Raw genomic sequence first — 16,666 nt, forward strand, 5'->3', positions numbered from 1 at the left:
CGTGGAGACGCCTTCCAACAGGATCCCAAGGAGCCAGAGGTCCACAGGCCCGGGCAGTACCGCAGGCATGCAAGGAACCATGCTAAGCTGAATGTCCAGCCAAGAACCAAAGCCAGATTCCTGTGTGAGTGACACAATTGTGAAGCATTGGTATTCAAGCTTTATACAGGGTAAAATGGATTTATTTGGGGTTTGGACCCCACTGGGAGTTGAGCATCTGAGTGTTAGAGACAGGAACACTTCCTAAGCTGCTTCCAGGTGAGCCTACAGCTGTTAGGGACGTGATTCAGACCTGGGTCTGGGTTTGCCGCAGGCTAGCGAGTCTGGCTCAAACCAGGCAGGGCTCTGGAGTCCCAAGCTGGCAGGGCAGCAAAGCAGGGGCAGAAGTAGTCTTGGCACATCAATTGGCAACCCCAAGGGGGTTTCTGTGATCCAACCCATCACAGGGGGAACCTCCCTGCTCACACAGGCGGGCAGTCTCTTCCACAGCAGACCTAAGCAGCACTTAGACCCGACGATTGCTCATTTAACAGAACAAAAGACTTTCAATGGAGCTTAGTTAGCTCTGTCTTTGAACGGTGGAGAGGGGCAGGTTAATAGCACATGGGACTCGTCAGCACAGCCCGCACCACCAGGCAACACGCCTGTCTCCACCTTCCCCACCCTCCCTCACTCTGCACTGGGCGCTGGCATCCCAACCCGCTGCTTAGCGAGTTCAGTTCAGCTGAGGGGACCCCCTCAATCCGGACAGGCGAAGCACAGTTCTGCTGCCCTTAGCTCACACAATAAGGATAACAACATTTCATGACCCCTGCACTGACGTCATTTGTAACTCAACACCAGCCAAAGTTGATCACATTGGCACACAGCTCTGTCTGGAAGAAAAAAGGGAAGAAAGAGAACCTGGGGAACTACAGACCGGTCAGCCTCACTTCAGTCCCTGGCAAAATCATGGAGTGGGCCCTCAAGGAATCCATTTTGAAGCGCTTGGAGGAGAGGAAGGTGAGATAACTGGCTCTGTGGATATGGTGAAAGCAGTGGCCGTGATATATCTTGACTTTAGCAAAGCTTTTGATACGGTCTCCCACAGTATTCTTTCCAGCAAGTTAAAGAAGTATGGGCTGGATGAATGGACTATAAAGGTGGATAGAAAGCTGGCGAGATCGTCAGCTCAATGGGTAGTCTCTAGTTGGCAGCCGGTACCCAGGGTTGGATTGCACCCTCAGCAAGTTCGCGGATCACGCTAAGCTGGGGGGAGAGGTAGATACCCTGGAGGGTAGGGATAGGATCCAGAGTGACTTAGACAAATTGGAGGATTGGGCCAAAAGACATCTGTTGAGGTTCAACAAGGACAAGTGCAGAGTCCTGCACTTAGGAAGGAAAAATCCCATGCACCGCTACAAGCTGGGGACCGACTGGCTAAGCAGCAGTTTTGCAGAAAGGGACCTGGGGATTACAGTGATGAAAAGCTGGATATGAGTCAGCAGTGTGCCCTTGTTGCCAAGAAGGCCAACGGCATATTGGGCTGTATTTATAGGAATGTTGCCAGCAGATCGAGGGAAGTGATTTTCCCCCTCTATTTAGCACTGGTGAGGCCACACCTGGAGTATTGTGTCCAGTTTTGGTCCTCCCACTGCAGAAGGGATGTGGATGATTTGGAGAGAGTCCAGCGGAGGGCAACAAAAATGATCAGGGGGCTGGGGCACATGACTTAGAAGGAGAGGCTGAAGGTACTGGGGTTATTTAGTCTGCAGAAGAGAAGAGTGAGGGGGGATTTGATAGCAGCCTTCAACTACCTGGAGGGGGGGTTCCAAAGAGGATGGATCTCGGCTGTTCTCAGTGGTGGCAGATGACAGAACAAGGAGCAATGGTTACAGTGGGGGAGGTCTAGGTTGGATATTAGGAAAAACTTTTTCACTAGGAGGGTGGTGAAGCACTGGAATGGGTTACCTAGGGAGGTGGTGGAATCTCCTTCCTTAGAGGTTTTTAAGGTCAGGCTTGACAAAGCCCTGGCTGGGATGATTTAGTTGGTGTTGGTCCTGCTTTGAGTAGGGGATTGGACTAGATAGCTCCTGAGGTCTCTTCCAATCCTAATCTTCTATGATTCTATGGTCAATTCTGAATGGTGAAGGCGTAAGGCTGCAGGGTTAGGTACCACCGCATAACCCGAGGTTTTGTCTCCTTTGCTGTTTGTAGCCACTTCAGAGATGCGTGGTCAGTTACTAGCACGAAGGGGCTGCCTACAAGATAATATAGTAAGGCGTCCACGGCCCACTTGATGGCCAGTGCTTCCTTCTCAACCACCATATAATTTCACTCTCGGGAGAACAGCTTACGGCTGATATATAATATACGGTGTTCTTCCCCATTTACCTCCTGTGACAGGACTGCCCCCAGGCCCACCTCCGATGCATCGGTCTGTAGCAGGAACTCCCTGTCAAAGTCAGGGCTGAAGAGCACCAGTTCATGCCTCTTGCCAGCCAATTTTGCATTTCTTGGGGTTGGCCATCAGCCCAGCATCCCGCAGGGCCCGTAGGACGGCGGTGACCTGGTTGAGGTGGTCCTCCCAACAGCGGCTGTAAATTATCACGTCGTCAAGGTACGCAGCCACAAAGGATTTGTGTTGCTGTAGGACCCGATCCATCAACTTCCGGAAGGTGGCTGGTGCTCCATGAAGACCTAAAGGCATTCGGGTGAATTGATACCACCTGGTGGGGGTAGCAAAGGCAGTCTTCTCCCGAGAGCTCAGACTTAGGGGGAGTTGCCAATACCCCTTTGTGAGGTCCAGATTACTGATGGACTGTGCATCCCCCAGGCAGTTTAGTAGTACATCAATCTGTGGCATTGAGTAGGAATCAGATTTTTAAATATTACTGACCCTCCTAAAGTCGATGCAGAAGCGGACCGTCCCACCTGGTTTTGGGACCAAGAGGATGTTGGTCCTGGCAGAAACCACCAGGGTCGGAGAGCTCCTGGACTACGACGGGGGGACTGGGTGGATCCCCGTGTGCTCAGTCAGCACATGGGGCTCTCCACCCTTCCGACCCCCCTGCACGTACTCCAGGAGGTGGGGGCTGCCTTGTCATCCGTTTCTCTCGTCTTCCTGCAGCGGGCCCTGCGAGAGGCTGTTCCCCACCCACCCCTTACCCCAGGCCCTCCGGACCTTTTTATTCAGCCCCCGTTCCATGACCACCACCACCCCCGGCCTCCCCGCTCCCACACTCCAAGCCGGCTGCACACCCTGCAGCCAGTTTGGTTCCGGACCGTGCCCAGAGACGAACTGCACATGCTCATTACTCCACACTCTGCATTTCCTCACCCTCGTGTCCCGCACCGATGCCAAATTGCGGGACTATTTACCACCTGTCGAGGGTGAGGAGCCCCGCTGGGCCAGCCTTTATTCCACTTTGGTCCCATGGCCCACCAGGGCCAGCTTCTATTCCGCCTTCATGGAGCCATAAGCACGGGCGTCCACCTGCTGCGGTTCAACCCCATACCCAAGGCCTGCCCCTTCTGCGTCGTGAGGGAGACCCTGGTGCAAGCTATCTTGAATGTGCCTGGTTGCAGCCCCTATTCCGGCTCCTCCCCGTCAACCTCTTCCTGGCCCTGGCCAAAGTCACCATCTACAATACCAGGAGGAGGATGTTAGACGAGGGGGTGCTCCGTGACTGTGCGGCCTATTTCCATTCCTCCCTGGTCTCATGCTTCTGGGCAGAGTTCCTCTGGGTGGCATCCGCTGGCTCCCTTGACAGCTTTGAGGAGCAGTGGGCACTGTCCGGGGTTCTCTGCTCGGTGTACCCCTCTGTACCCCTAGTTTTGAACCTATGACCTTCACTCCTGTCCCTGTTATTCCTTAGTTGTCCCTCGTCTTCATTTGGTTCCTGGGTCCAGTGGTCCCTCCTGCTAGGCTGGGGGGACCACTTGGGGGACTTTAGAAGTCCCAGGATTTCCAATAAGGCCTCACTACAGTTCCTGATTGCAGAATACAGTAAATCTGTTGCAAAAAAGTGGTTTACAGCATCATATGAACCAACCACTATCAGAGCTCAATGCAACTACAGACCACACGCCCCAGGCTAGTCTAAGCAGTGTCAGTGATTCCCAGACTCCTGGCCAACCCTAAGCTCAGCCTCAACAAGCAAGTCAGTGTATAAACTCTGCAGCAGTAGCTCAAAAAAGTTTAGTAATAAAACAAAAATGTGACAGGAGCAATTTAAGAATTTAGTCTCCGGTTGGGGTTTAACAGCCAGATGCTTCCAAACCCTCCCAGGGTACAACGTTTATTATTATTTGCACCAGAGCAGTGCCTACTGAGATACGGGTCCCATTGTGCCAGGCGCGGGACAGACCCAGACTGAGATCAGGGCTCCCTTTGTATGGGGCATGGTGCAGTCCCCATCCGAGATCTGGGACCCTGTTGTGCCGAGCTCTGCACAGATCCTGCCCATATCGGGGCCCCCATTGTGCCGGCTGCTGCACGGACCCTGACAGAGATCAAGGACCCAACCACATTGCACAGACCTTGACTTAGATCAGGGTCCTTGCTGGGTGTTGCGCAGACACAGAGTGAGGTCCAAAAGGGATTTTTGTTAATTCCAGGTGTGACACTCTGTACCTCAGAGCAGCACCGTGGGACCCTCATATTCACCTCTGACATATCATTGTGATGTGTTTGTACACAGTCTGCCTTGTGAGGTATCTTTTTTAAAACTCTTGCTCCGTTGAACATTAATATCCTGTTGGATAATATCATAGAATCATAGAATCATAGAACATCAGGGTTGGAAGGGACCTCAGTAGGTCATCTAGTCCAACCCCCTGCTCAAAGCAGGACCAATTCCCAACTAAATCATCCCAGCCAGGGCTTTGTCAAGCCTGGCCTTAAAAACTTCTAAGGAAGGAGATTCCACCACCTCCCTAGGTAACGCATTCCAGTGTTTCACCACCCTCCTAGTGAAAAGGTTTTTCCTAATATCCAACCTAAACCTTCCCCACTGCAACTTGAGACCATTACTCCTCATTCTGTCATCTGCTACCACTGAGAACAGTCTAGAGCCATCCTCTTTGGAACCCCCTTTCAGGTAGTTGAAAGCAGCTATCAAATCCCCCCTCATTCTTCTCTTCCGCAGACTAAACAATCCCAGTTCCCTCAGCCTCTCCTCATAAGTCATGTGTTCCAGTCCCCTAATCATTTTTGTTGCCGTCCGCTGGACTCTTTCCAGTTTTTCCACATCCTTCTTGTAATGTGGGGCCTAAAACTGGACACAGTACTCCAGATGAGGCCTCACCAATGTCGAATAGAGGGGAATGCTCACATCCCTCGATCTGCTGGCAATGCCCCTACTTACACATCCCAAAATGCCATGGGCCTTCTTGGCAACAAGGGCACACTGTTGACTCATATCCAGCTTCTCATCCACCGTAACCCCTAGGTCCTTTTCCGCAGAACTGCTGCCGAGCCATTCGGTCCCTAATCTGTAGCGGTGAATGGGATTCTTCCGTCCTAAGTGCAGGACTCTGCACTTGTCCTTGTTGAACCTCATCAGATTTCTTTTGGCCCAATCCTCTAATTTGTCTAGGTCCCTCTGTATCCTATCCCTACCCTCCAGCGTATCTACCTCTCCTCCCAGTTTAGTATCATCTGCAAACTTGCTGAGGGTGCAATCCACAACATTCTCCAGATCATTTATGAAGATATTGAACAAAACCGGCCCGAGGACTGACCCTTGTGGCACTCCACTTGATACCGGCTGCCAACTAGACATGGAGCCATTGATCACTACCCGTTGAACCTGACAATCTAGCCAACTTTCTATCCACCTTATAGTCCATTCATCCAGCCCATACTTCTTTAACTTGTTGGCAAGAATACTCTGGGAGACCGTGTCAAAAGCATTGACTCCGTGACCGGGAGAACTTAGTTGAGGCTTGGAGTACTTCCCAAAGGGCCAGGAACGGGGGTCGGGGGGAAGGGGAATCAGCTGGTCCCACTGGTGCATCTCTTTCAAGGGGAACTTCCACAACATTTCCTTCAACGTTCGGTTAAAGCGTTCCACTAGCCCGTCCGTCTGGGGGTGATAAATGGAGGCTTGCTGGTCAGGGGATAATTGGGCAGTGCTGTGTTTCTGGTAGTGGGGTAGGGCCTCAGTAGGGGGCGCTGTGCTCCAAGTAGAGGTTGGTGGTCTCACAGAGGGTGCGATGCCCCAGGGAACGTGGCAGGAGGCTCAGCTGGGAGCACTGGACTGCAGGTAGCCGGCTGGCATGTTAATCAGGGGAGCTGGGCTGCAGGGAGTAGGGTGGTGGGCATCAGTTATGGGCATCATTTTGCATGGAGTGAGATGAGGGCTCAGTAGGGGGCGCTGTTCTGCAAGGAGCTGGGAGCGGGGCTCAGTCTGGAGCGCTTGCTGTGGGGCAGGGTGCTCAGTACGGGTGCTATGCTGCAGGGGGGCAGGGCTGAGAAGAAGTTTGGGAAGGTCAGGAGGGGGCGCTGTGGTGCAGGGAGGTGGGCAGGGATAGATTAAGCAGCAAAAACCTTCATTAACACAGAGAAAAGGTGCCCAGCGATACCTTGGGCCCTTCCAGAATGTCAAGTTCAGCAAAACTCAAATGTCTGAAGACCATGAAATGCAGATTTAAGGTAAATGCTTTATCTTAGCTCTGCCCCCACCCCTCAGTGCGGCCAATAGCCACTGGGACTTGTCCGTGTGAACTCCAGCTGCAGTCACTGTGTGAGGTGTAGTTCTCCTGAATGGGGGAAGAATAAGCTGTAGCTGATTTGGAGAACTGTGATTGTGATCTGAGGAGATCTGGGTCTGATTCCCCCAGGTGTGTGATCAAAGGAACGAGGTGCCCATCGACCCTTGAGGTTCCTTCTCCGTCTCTGTCCCCGCTCCCTCCCCATCCCTGTCCCCGATCCTTATCGTGTCCCCTCTCCTGCCCCGTTCTTTGCCCCAGATCCTGCTCCCGCTTTAGTCCCTGCCGCTGATCTCGCTCCCAACCCTTCTCCTGCCCTAGTCCCTGCTCCTGCTCCAATCCCTGCCCCTGATCCCGCTCCTGGCCCCACTCCTGCCCCCAATACATTGACAGCCACTCTCCTCTCCACTTCCCATGCTGCTGCCATCGCCGAGGTTGTCTCGTTTCCGCTGCCCACGGACAACCCTCAGGGGGCAGTTTTCGTGTCTCCCCTTCCCGACATTGTGGGGGCTGCACTATTCCCTCCGCCGACCCCTCCCTTGCCGTGGATGGGGACGGGCTGCACGGAGCAGCCGCACCGGGGCTCGGCCCCTTGTTTGCCCGTCTCTGCAGGCCATGAGGTTCTCTCAGGGGCCCCTCCGGAGGACGGCAGCGGGTGGGTGCCATGTCCCCCTCTGCGCTGAGGGATGAGCTGCGCCGCTTCCTAACAGACACCCGTGGCTCGAAGGGCAAGGTGCAGCTCGCCCTCCAGCGCTGGGGGGACTTCCATCGCGTCCTCCGGGCCGTGAAGGCCCTTTTGGGGGAGGGGAGAGGGACCGGGAGGCAGAACATCGCGGCCTACCAGCGGGCCCACAAGTTCCGCAACTCCCTGTTGACCTTTGGGGTCGAAAGCGGGTTGTTGCAGGGCCCGCTGGAGGCTGTTGATCATCCTACCCATGAGGATTCGCCCCAGCCCTCCCTATGAAATTTACCATCTTGGCTACATTAAACACCCGGGGCTGTAGGGTGGGTCTCTGCAGGAGCCAGGTGCTCTCCTTCCTTTGGGAAGGGCGGTACTCTGTGATCTTCCTGCAAGAGACCCACACAGCCCCAGCCGTCGAGGCTAGCTGGAGGCTGGAGTGAGGGGACGGGGTTTATTTCAGCCACCTCAGAGCCCATTCGGCTGGGGTGGCCACCCTGTTCTCCCCCGAGCTACGACCCGAGGTGCTGGGAGTCGCCAAGTTCGGGCCAGGCCGCCTGCTGCACATCCGGGATCACGCAGAGGAACTGGCATTGAACTTGGTCAACGTCTATGCCCCGAACAAGGGCCTGGACCGGGTGTGTTTCTTTCGGCAGGCGTCAGCCTTCCTCGGCACTCTGGATCCTCATTAGTGTGTCCCCATTTACTAATCTCTGTGGCCCCAGTCAGGAAATGAGAGCAGTTAGAGGAAAAGAACAATGGTTGGTGACCATCAACCCACTTAGTGCTGGACACATACATGTGAAACAAGTCATTAGAACCAGTGTTTGGTGGTGCACGTTTGTGCAAAGGGAAGATAACAGACTGGCATCTCGACGAGGGGCAGAGTTAAGGAGATTCGGTACCTTGCTTTTGAAATACAACCTTCCTTCTCCATTGACAAGCCTTCCTAGTTTTTGGGAGGTATTTGATTTCTCTCTCTCTCTGTCGGAAAAAGGACTACTAAGTATTTGAATCAAATGAACGGCTCGGTGCCCAGCAGTCATTTGACACCCTGCACGAAGGGCATCAGAGCCAGTGACCCACCGTAGCAGCATAAATTCAAACGCGAGGAATGCCGGAAATTAGACTGTAAATAACTGATCTTTGGTGGAGGACATACTTGCAATGGGTATGTAGACACCCAGCAATGCAGATAGGTGCCTGGGAGGATTTTCAAAAGCACCTGGCAGGTTAGGTGCCTATCTCCCAATGGGAAAATCCCACAAGGCACCTATCGGCTTCTTCAGTGCCTAAATACCATGGGAAAATCTGTCGCTGTCCCAAGAGCGTGCAGCGTACAAAGCTGAACTCAGGTCACCGGGCTCCAAGGCTCACAGCCTAACCACTGGAACAGCTTTCTGCCCTGCTTTGACTTGCTCTCTCTTTTTTTGCTACCAAGTGCTAAAAACACCCCAGCCCCTCCAATAACAGACGTTTTTACCCCTGCTGAACCCCTCTCTTTTTTAGTGTGTTCTCACTCAGGATCCCTTTAGCAGATACATTTAAAATTCTATTGTAAATTTCTACCTTAAGCCCAGAAGCAACATACTAGTTTTGAGAGACAAGGTGGGTGAGGTGATATATTTTATTGGACCAACTTCTGTTGGTGGAAGAGACCAGCTTTCCAGCTGCACAGAGCTCTTCTTCAGGTCTGGGGTAGTTTTGAGGGAGATGTGACCTGTTGGCCCTTATTCACCCAATGTTACCGCAATTTTACATTGGAAGGGCTCACGCTGGCCTAAAACTGAACTAACACAATAGTTATCAGGCCTTTTGTGTGCGTTTTAGAAGGGGTCAAAATCAGGCTTGTAATGGAAATTCAGCCAGAACCTTAACAATGGGATTGCTCCATAGCTAGGAGCCCCACCAGCAGAGGGCGCTGGCCAGGGGAGGTGCACACATTTATCTCCATTTGCTCCCAGGCACTAATACCCTTGGTATCTAGGTAGGGCTACAGGTTCAATTCTATTAATAAGAGGTCAGATAACCAGGATCAATCAGGTTATTAATCAAAGATTATTGGTCAAAGATTAATCAGCACGATACAGGAGTGTAAATACATCACTGATCCAGGGAAGTGGTACTGCAACCTGAACCATTCCAGCTACCTGCCAGAATATCCCCCCTTTATAAACCATGCTTGTTTATGGACAAAGGGGCAATGAAAATTCCTTTCTCATGACTGACTGACCTGTGGAATTCCTTTCATGGCATCTCAATTTATTTAGACTCATAGACTTTAAGGTCAGAAGGGACCATTATGATCGTCTAGTCTGACCTCCTGCGCAATGCAGGCCACAGAATCTCACCCACCCACTCCTGTAATAAACCCTAACCTATGTCTGAGCTATTGAAGTCCTCAACTCATGGTTTAAAGACTTCAAGGTGCAGAGAATCCTCCAGCAAGTGACCTGTGCCCCACGCTGCAGAGGAAGGCAAAAAACCTCCAGGGCCTCTGCCAATCTGCCCTGGAGAAAAATTCCTTCCCAACCCCAAATATGGTGATCAGCTAAACCCTGAGCATGTGGGCAAGACTCACCAGCCAGACACCCAGGAAAGAATTCTCTGTAGTAACTCAGAGCCCACCCCATCTAACATCCCATCACAGGCCATTGGGCCTATTTACCGCTAATAGTCAAAGATCAATTAATTGCCAAAATTAGGCTATCCCATCGTACCATCCCCTCCATAAACTTATCAAGCTTAGTCTTGAAGCCAGATAGGTCTTTTGCCCCCACTGCTCCCCTTGGAAGGCTGTTCCAGAACTTCACTCCTCTGATGGTTAGAAACCTTCTTCTAATTTCAAGTCTAAACTTCCTGATGGCCAGTTTATATCCATTTGTTCTTGTGTCTATATGGTATTGAGCTTAAATAATTCCTCTCCCTGAGCCAGGGCTGACCTAACCATGAGGCGAACTGAGGGGGCCGCCTCAGGTTCCAGACTGTGGGGTGGGGGGCACCACTAGGACCCAGAGTGTAGAAAATTGTGTCTGCTGCTGGTGCATCTGTATTCTCTGTGCTCGAGATGCACAGAGATGGTGGAGTGCTGGGCTGGAGGGAGGAGGGCACAAGAGACAGAACAGGGAGGCAGGAGAAAAGGGGAGAGGGAATAACAGAAAGCAGCAGGAGCTGCAGGGAGAGAGAGGAGGAGGAGCCTCTTATGTACCTCTCGAGCACCCCCAGCAGCCTGGACTGATTAACCCCAGCTTCTCAGGGAGCTTCCTGTTCCCTGCTGCTTCCCTGAACCTACTTGAGGAGAACAGGCAGTGAATTGAAGCAGTAGGAGCCAGTTAGGCCCTTAAGACGCTGATATCTTCCCTCACTCAGGCCCTGTTACCAGCCTGCTTATTTGTCTCTTTCAACTGATATTGAGAGCCACTATAGCTGGCACAGAACAGCAGCCATGAGTGAAAGAAGAAAACGCCCCTCTGGGGCAGCATTCAGAAAAAGAAAGAAAGCAAAGGAAGCTTTTCTATCTAAGCAGGAAGGAGCTCTCCTGAGATTCATAGACACTAATGTTCACTGTGAACCTTCCGGCCCCAGTGAGGATGTGAGTGGTGAAGAGATGCCCGATCTTCCAGTTAGTCAGAGGGCAGGTGACCTGGCAGCTACTGCAGCATCCATATCTCCATCTCAAATGGATGTAACCATGCACGTTCCTGAAGAAAAGTGTAGATCAGAGAAGAGTGTGGTGGGGGCACAAGAAACAGCTGCTGCTGAGTTTAGTTCCTTAAGTCTAGATGATCCAGGACTGTGGACCCCCCTGAGCAGTAGCCTGAGGGACTTCCTGGTACTGCACGGGCCACAGCAAGTGGAAATCTTCATGTTCCCCAAAGACAATGAAAATAGAAGTTTCCATCCAACACATTACTGGCATGAAATCCCCAAAGGTGACAAAGTGGACAGACCATGGCTTATGTACTCAAACACCCAGAATGGTGCATACTGTTTTTTGGGCTTTTTTGCAAACTCTTCCGGTCTAATGTTCCAGCCACACTGGGTTCTACAGGAACAAAGGACTGGAAAAATCAGGCTGGAAATCTGGCATGCCATGAGAAGGCAGCAAATCACCAGAGAGCTTTCCATAGGTGGAAAGAGCTTGAGATGAGACTAAGGTTAAAGGCCACCATAGATGATCAGCATCAAGAGAAGATTGCATCAGAGTCTCTTTACTGTCAAAATGTTCTGAAAAGGCTCATTGCCATGGTGAGAATGCTTGCTACCCAAACCCTAGCACTGCATGGCACTTCAGATCAGCCGTATGTGCCAACCAATGGAAATTTCCCTAAAATTGTGGAGCTGATGGCTGACTTTGATGCTGTACTCCAGGAGAATCTAAGAAGAGTCACCACCCAAGAAATGTACACACACCACTACCTTGGAAAAAGAATTCAAAATGAGATCAAACAGTTACTGGCAACAAAAGTCAAACAAAAGATTGTGGCAGATCTGAAGTCAGCAAGATATTACTCTGTTATTCTGGACTGCACACCTGACATCAGCCATATGGAACAAATGACTTTAATAGTGCGTTTTGTAACAACCACAGAACCGAGTGAAAATGTCCCTGCAATGCTGACTGTCAGAGAGCATTTTCTAGAATTTATTGACATTAATGATACTACAGGAGCTGGTATGACAAATGTGCTTCTTAAAAAGCTGGAAGATATGGGAATTGCGATAGCTGACATGAGAGGTCAGGGCTACGATAATGGTGCCAACATGAGAGGAAAGAAGAGAGGAGTGCAGACACAGATCCGAGAGTTAAACCCTCGAGCTTTTTTTGTCCCATGCAGTTCTCATTCATTGAACTTGGTGGTCAGTGATGCAGTGAGGCTGCTGAATTTTTGAATGTAATTCAAAGCATCTCTGTATTTTTCTCTGCATCAACTCATTGATGGCAAATTTTGAAGCAACATCTGGGAACATCCTCTCTGACACTGAAACCACTGAGTGCCACACGATGGGAAAGTCAAGTGGAGGCGACAAAGCCTATCAAACACCAAATTGGGAAGATAGATGATGCCATAGTTGCCATTATGGAGGATAATGCTATGACAGGAACTGTTCGTGGGAGAACAGTGGCAGAGGGAAATGGAATCACCAGAAACACACATCACTTCAAATTTCGGTGTGGCTTAGTGTTGTGGCATGACATACTGTTTGAAATAAATGTTGTAAGCAAGAGACTCCAAGGTGTTGACCTTGATATATCTCGAGCAATAGAACAACTGGACAAAGCAAAGTCATACCTACAGTCTTTCCGGTCAGATGAGGGATTTCAAAATGTTCTGAAGAGTGCACAGTAGTTGGCAGAGGAACTTAGAATCATCGACTTTAAGGTCAGAAGGGACCATTATGATCATCTAGTCTGACCTCCTGCACAGCGCAGGCCACAGAATCTCACCCACCCACTCCTGTATCAAACCCCTGACCTATGTCTAAGCTACTGAAGTCCTCAAATCGTGGTTTAAATCGTGGTTTAAAGACTTCACACTGAAGCTATTTTCCCACCCATTCAAGAATACAAGAGTCACTGAAGAAGAAGACATTTTGATTATGAGGCATGGGATAATCCCATGAGACCTCAAACAACAATTCAAAGTTGAATTCTTTAACCAGGTGCTAGATTGTGCAATACAGTCAGTTGAAGAACATTTCATGCAGCTCAAGGAACACAGCAGTATATTTGAGATATTGTATGATATTCCAAAACTGCTCACTATACCTGAAGAAGATCTACACCAGCAATGCAGGGCACTAGAGACAGTGTTGACACATGATGACATGCACGATATTGATGGGAGTGATTTAGGTGATGAACTGAAAGCCCTTTCAAGATACATTTCAGCAGGATCAACTCCAAAGGCTGTTCTGGAATCTATGTGCACACATAACATGACCACCCTCTTTCCAAATGCTTTTGTTGCTCTTCGCATACTTCTAACACTTCCTGTAACAGTTGCCAGTGGAGAATGCAGCTTCTCCAAGCTGAAGTTAATAAAAACACATCTACGCTCCACAATGACACAGGAGAGGCTGGTCGGCCTTGCAACCATCTCAACAGAACATGAGCTGGCCCAGACTGTGGACCTTCAAGAAGCAGTTCAAATCTTTGCAACCAAGAAGGCACGGAAAGCACGACTTTGATTATTCAACAGATAAAAATGCCAGTGTCTACTATGCAGACAAAGTTACATTTGCTGTTCAGGCGTTTGAAAGTTAAGTGTTACTTAAAATTTTTGAACAAGGCGTTTTAAGTTGTTAGTTCTCCTTTATTGGGGTAGGCAGCAGAGCAGTACTATGAGAGTAGTAGACCAGGAAGAAGGCAGAATTGAGACTTTTCAAAGTTTTGGCCCAAGCGAGGGGGCATGGGGGCGTCATTTGAGCTCCCCGCCTCAGGTGCCAAAATGTTGTGGGCCGGCCCTGTCTCTCTCCCTGTATTTATCCCTCTGATATATTTATAGAGAGCAACCATATCTCCCCTCAGCCTTCTTTTGGTTAGGCTAAACAAGACAGGCTCTTCGAGTCTCCTTTCATAAGACAGGTTTTCCATTCCTTGGATCATCCTAGTAGCCCTTCTCTGTACCTGTTCCAGTTTGAATTCATCCTTCTTAAACATGGGAGACCAGAACTGCACACAATATTCTAGATGAGGTCTCACCAGAGCCTTGTATAACGGTACTAACACCTCCTTATCTCTACTGGAAATACCTCGCCTGATACATCCCAAGACCGCATTAGCTTTTTTCATGGCCATATCACATTGGCGGCTCATAGTCATCCTGTGATCAACCAATACTCCAAGGTCCCTCTCCTCCTCTGTTACTTCTGTATAATTGTTACATTAAAGGCATGTCAACAAGTCATCATTTCATCAATCACAGACAACACCTGTAATAACAACCGTGACAGAGATGGCAATATCCTGGACGAAGCTTCTGGAATTAAGTTTATTGTCTTTGGAGTGTGTTGTATGAAATGCAGTTGTTCATAGATCCATGTAGACCAGGGATTGTCTGTATCAGCATGAGGTGGGGTAACTACAGTGCCTGAGAACAGTGGGGATGTTTTGGCAAAGCCAGTCAGGTTGTAACGTCTCCAGAGCAGCACCGCCACCTGCAGAAGTTGGCATTCATTGGCTCAAAGTGGATTCTCCAGGGACTAAAAGACAAAGAAAGAATTTTGGAATAAATAACCTGAGTTTTAACTGACTCTGGGCCTTCTTTTGGATCCAGCAAATGGACAGGACCTCCAGTCCAAGGGTTCCCCAATCCTTAGGGAAGGGCTGCAAGGACTGCGCCTTCTGAGGCCCATAAGACACAGTGCTTATTCTGAGCAAAAGCTGTTATGAATGTGTGACCCCAGAGAAACCCGTGGGTGGGGTTTGAAGGGCTGCTCACCAGCCAGAGCTCAGCTCTTGTTGGAGGTGGGAGGATCTCTGATGAGCTTATTGGCATGTGTGAAGGTTTTTTATTGTTTTTAATATGGTTTATCTGTATTGTATTTAGCTTAAGAATAAATGTGCTGCTGAGAAAGAGCTGTGTGGTAACATAACTGTGGCAATTACACTGTTTACCCTCTCTGAAGAGGAAGCAAACAGGCCAGCTGAGGCAGTCTGTCTTGCGGGGCCAGGGAGGAGCTTTGCAGCCGATCTGTGACTTGTTACCTTCACTTTCGATATTAATCAGAACAATGTCTCCGCTCAGTATATAAGGAGGAGAGGTGTGTCTGTGTGTCAAGATATCACAGCTGGAGACTGGCCCATCTGTTCTACTTCAATAAAGCTCAGAAGAACTGAAGAGTTTCGGGACTAACAGTGAGAGATTCTTTTCTGGGTTGCGGCTTGTTAATCCATAGGTGCAACCAGGAGGGGAGGAGGGTGTAGTGGGGGGTGACATGCCTTCCACAGTTTAGTAGGGGGCACTGTGCTGCAAGGAGCTGGTCAGGAGATAATTGGGCAGTGCTGTGTTTCTGGGAGTGGGGTAGGGTCTCAGTAGGGGGCGCTGTGCTGCAAGGAGAGGTTGGTGGACTCACAGGGGGCGCAGTGCCCCAGGGAACGTGGCAGGAGGCTTAGCTGGGAGCACTGGTCTGCAGGTAGCCAGCTGGCATGTTAATCAGGGGAGCTGGGCTGCAGGGAGAAGGGTGGTGGGCATCAGTTACGGGCGTCATTTTGCATGGAGTGAGATGAGGGCTCAGTAGGGGGCGCTGTTCTGCAAGGAGCTGGGCAGGGGGCTCAGTCTGGGGTGCCTGCTGTGGGGCAGGGGGCTCAGTACGGGTGCCATGCTGCAGGGGGGCAGGGCTGAGAAGACGTTTGGGAAGGTCAGGAGGGGGCGCTGTGGTGCAGGGAGGTGGGCAGGGATAGATTAAGCAGCAAAAACCTTCATTAACACAGAGAAAAGGTGCCCTGCGATACCTTGGGCCCTTCCAGAATGTCAAGTTCAGCAAAACTCAAATGTCTGAAGACCATGAAATGCAGAGTTAAGGTAAATGCTTTATCTTAGCTCTGCCCCCACCCCTCAGTGCTGCCAATAGCCACTGGGACTTGTCCGTGTGAACTCCAGCTGCAGTCACTGTATGAGGTGTAGTTCTCCTGAATGAGGGAAGAATAAGCAGGAGCCGATTAGGAGAACTGTGATTGTGATCTGAGGAGATCTGGCTCTGATTCCCCCAGGTGCGTGATCAAAGGAACGAGGTGCCCACGGCCCCTGGAGGTTCCGGTCCGCATCGTTTCCGTACAGAATTGAGCAGGTTGGGTCAGTAGCAGGGCATTGGGGTCTTCTTGCCACGGGGACTGTCAGCAGCGAGGTGGGATATGAGCGCAGGCTGTGCATTTCATGATGACCAGGGGAAAGTACACGTCTAGGGGCTATCCTGTGTGCGAGGGTGACGGGGCTGGAAAAGGGGATGCGGTGGGTTCGAAGTTTACAGGCGTGATGTTCTGTCGGGGAGCAGGCTCCGTGTCTGAGCATAGGACAAGTGCAGGTAGCGCCAGGGAATAACACCGACCAGGCAGAGTGGGCGTGGGCATGTTCTGAGCTCAGGGGGCCTCGCTCAACGGGGGCAGAGCTAAGGTGGGGTGGGCCTTTGCCCTAACTCCTGCTTTTCAGAAGTTGGAGTCTGGCTGAACTCACTGCTCTGGAAGGGCAGGAGCTCTCGCTGGGCAACCTGAACGCTGCCTCAGTGAAGCTTTTGCTATTTAACTTCCTAGTGTTTTAAACCGAAAGAGAAATGGTTCTTGGTGGGAGTTCG

At 50.7% G+C, this 16,666-nt stretch overlaps 1 protein-coding gene across 1 annotated transcript in view; it reads left to right on the forward strand.

The window, feature by feature from the left end:
* The first annotated feature begins 14,825 nt into the window (after positions 1-14,825).
* Positions 14,826-16,666, forward strand: part of LOC102934975 — a 31,094-nt gene continuing 29,253 nt past the window's right edge. Inside the window, exon 1 of the mRNA XM_043535596.1 lies at positions 14,826-15,233. The gene's annotated coding sequence lies outside the window, so the exon portion shown is untranslated. The remainder of the gene's footprint in view (positions 15,234-16,666) is intronic.

This window comes from Chelonia mydas, chromosome 24 (assembly GCF_015237465.2).
Source record: "Chelonia mydas isolate rCheMyd1 chromosome 24, rCheMyd1.pri.v2, whole genome shotgun sequence".
NCBI lineage: Eukaryota > Metazoa > Chordata > Testudines > Cheloniidae > Chelonia > Chelonia mydas.